This window comes from Priapulus caudatus, unplaced genomic scaffold (assembly GCF_000485595.1).
Source record: "Priapulus caudatus unplaced genomic scaffold, Priapulus_caudatus-5.0.1 Scaffold388, whole genome shotgun sequence".
NCBI classification, from domain to species: domain Eukaryota; kingdom Metazoa; phylum Priapulida; class Priapulimorpha; order Priapulimorphida; family Priapulidae; genus Priapulus; species Priapulus caudatus.
In genome coordinates this window covers 30,517-33,831 of record NW_014577449.1, presented here as the reverse complement: position 1 = coordinate 33,831, position 3,315 = coordinate 30,517, and the positions used below count along the sequence as shown (strand labels likewise).

At 46.5% G+C, this 3,315-nt stretch overlaps 1 protein-coding gene across 1 annotated transcript in view; it reads right to left on the bottom strand.

Moving 5' to 3' along the window:
• Window positions 1-3,315, bottom strand: part of LOC106809825 (serine/threonine-protein kinase NIM1-like) — a gene marked incomplete at its 5' end in the record, with an annotated part of 13,715 nt that overhangs the window by 751 nt on the left and 9,649 nt on the right. The window lies entirely within an intron of this gene.

Here is a 3,315-nt window from a genome sequence, read left to right as displayed (position 1 = left end):
GTGTCGAAAAACTTCTCGGCCAAAATTACTGGCAATTTGTCTTCCCTCTGGTGAAACAGTGCATCGCCGCATTGTGAACCGAAAACCAGCGCGCATGACATGACTGCAATGTGTGAGCCGAAGCTGGAAATACCGCATCGAAACCACATTATTTCCGTTTACCGACCTTTTCGTAAGATAAACGTGTAGAGTGTTGCGAGGCAACGTGATATTTGCAGAAAGAGAGATGAGAAAGGAGAAGACGAGAAAGAGAGAGAGAGGAGAGAGGAAGAGAGAGAGGTGACGAATTGAAGAGAGAGAAAGCGATGGCATGAATGGATGGATGGATGATGGACGGACGGACGAGGCACGAACGGAACGGACGGCGAGTCGGACGGACGGACGGGCGGTGCGGGCGTTCGGAGCGACGACGGACGGACGACGGACCGGACGCGACGGACGGACGGACGGACACGGTGCGGCGCGGCGGAGCGCGCGGCGGGGCATGGCAGGCAGAGCAGCAGACAGTCAGAAGACAGACAGGACAGACAGACAGACCAGACAGACAGACAGACAGAATAGAGAGGACGATCAGTAGATTAGATAGATAGATAGAGAGATAGATAGATAGAAGATAGAATAAGATAGAAGATAGATAGATAGATAGATAGATAGAGAAGAGAGAACAGAAACAGTATACAGAAAAAAGGGCCGAGCGACAGAGCGTGATGGTGAATATTCGAAAATAGTTAAACAGAGTCTGCTGATGCCGCTAGGAAGGCTCAGTTAATTTATAAATTAATATTATAAGTTAGTTTAAAAATAATAATGTTTATAAATAGCTTGCGGGCCATATGAAGGCTTCAGATATCTTACTATATGTCTGACGGCAGCTATGATCTGAGCGTATAGTTGGGCCGCAGTGTGTTCTGGTAACTTGCCCTCTTTCTGAATCTTGGTAAATAATTCTCCACCGGGTGCGTATTCCATAACCATGTACAGTAGTCAGTGTTTCTACGACCTGAAACAACAAACATTACAATGTAATTACACGTTACGTACTATCAGAGCTTAAAATACCTAGGTTAATTACTAACGGTATTTAAGGTAATTACCTAAGGTATATTTAAGATAATTACCTAAGGTATAATAAGGTATTATTAGCTCTTGGTATTATCTATATACATAATGACCGTGTGCATGAGGACAACAACTATTAGTTTATAGGTAGTGCTTAGTTAGCTTAGTTGGGTGCTTCTTTCCGCCCTTCACATCGGACGCTTTCCGACAACTTTACAGCGCGGTGTCTCATGCTTTGGCTAGCTCTACCGGTGCATAACCGCTTCGCTCCCGCCTCAGGGTTGTACGATCAACACGAGCTCTACACGTGCTGTAGCCCCCTTTCGCGTCCCGCTACAGGAGCTGTACGATCAACATAGCCTCTACTCGTGTTAGCACCCCTTCGCCTCCTGCCTACGGCGCTGGTACGTCAACATAGCTCTACCTGTGTGCCCCCCCTTCGACCTCCCGCCTAAAGGGCTGTACGCGTCACATAGCTCTACCCGCGTGTAGCCCCTTCGCTCGCCGCTACAGGGCGCTGTACGCTTCAACCAGCATTACCGTGTAGCCCTTTTCTCCCTCTCGCACAGGGAGCAAATAGCGCTACTGTAACCGCGTAGAAATCGTTTCTGCGCACTCTAATATCGCCTCACTATTGTGATATGGATCGCCCCCATCAAAGCCGCGCGTTAGTAACAACATGCGATGTAATGTATAGCCATTGCGGCCCTGCTTAAATATCACCGAATCATGCATAACAAGGACAGCCATCAGGTATGTATTTTATGTCACTTATACCCATCGTGGTAAATTATAGAGAAAGACAAGTTGACTCTTCTTCTGTATGCATCGGCGCAAACGTATATATTTGCCGAAAAAAAAACGTGACGCTTTTTGAAACATCTGGTAACTGTCCTGAAGTCCTCCCCCAAAAACATCGAAATAATAATAACTAACAGTAAGCAAAAGATGTCAATATGGCACACGTGATATAATGCACTCTACGCACGCCCACCGTGCACGCACGCACCACACGCACTCACGCACGCCACGGCACCACGCACGCACGCACACGTCACGCACTCACGCACGCACGCCCGCACGCACCGCCACGCACGCACGCCACACTCACTCACACACGCACACACATACATAATACACACACCACACACACACACCACACACCACACACACACACCACACAACACACACCACACGCGGCGCAGGCGCGCGCGCGCGCGCGCCGCACGACAACATCCACACACACACACTCAACACACGCACACACACATACATACATACACACACACACACACACACACACACACACACACACACACACCACACACACACACACACCACACACACACACACACACACTACAGACTGCTTGCGAGACAGAAGGCGTTCTAGGAGCTGTAGTAAGTGGGACGCGGCGGCGATCGTAAATTCAAGCAACAACTAACGACGTACTTATTTCCAACGCATTTTACGAGTAATGCAGCAGCCCTTCCTCCCACTCTATCACCCACAAGAGGATTACATCTTGTTTATAATATTGTTGCAGCCAGAACGCGCAGATTCTACCCGAGGCAGTGCTGAGGTAATTTACTCGCCCACAAAGAATGGTTGCGCCTGACGACGAGCGACGCGGCGTATAGTCTTGCTAGCCGGTTCGAAAGGCTCTCGCCATAAGTGTAACTCGCCGTAATTCATATGTATCAGTTTCGCTGTGTCCAACATATGCTGTGCGTAATGAAACTAGATTGATCGTCGTAATTAACTGAAATCAATTGTTCAGCGTCACTGCGAAACCATGGTGATCGTTATTATAAACGATTGTGTGGGTGCCGCACGCCCAGCAAATAAAAATAAATTGTACGGAAAGCATACACGGTGCACTGTATGGGCAGTAGACGCCGCACCTTGCTGTTCAAACGCATAATATTTTTACTAATCTATCTATCTATCGTATAGCATAGGATAGATGAGGGTAGATAGTAGATAGTAGATAGATAGATAGATGATAGATAGATAGAATAGGATGGATACATAAGATAGGTGATAGATAGATGGATAGATAGATAGACTAGATAGGATAGATAGCATAGAATAGATAGATAGGATAGATAGAGGAGATAGATAGATAGATGTAGATAGGATAGATAGATAGATAGATAGATAGAAGAGATAGATAGATAGATAGATAGATAGATAGATAGATAGATAGATAGATAGATAATAGATAGATAGATAAGCATAGATAGATGATAGATA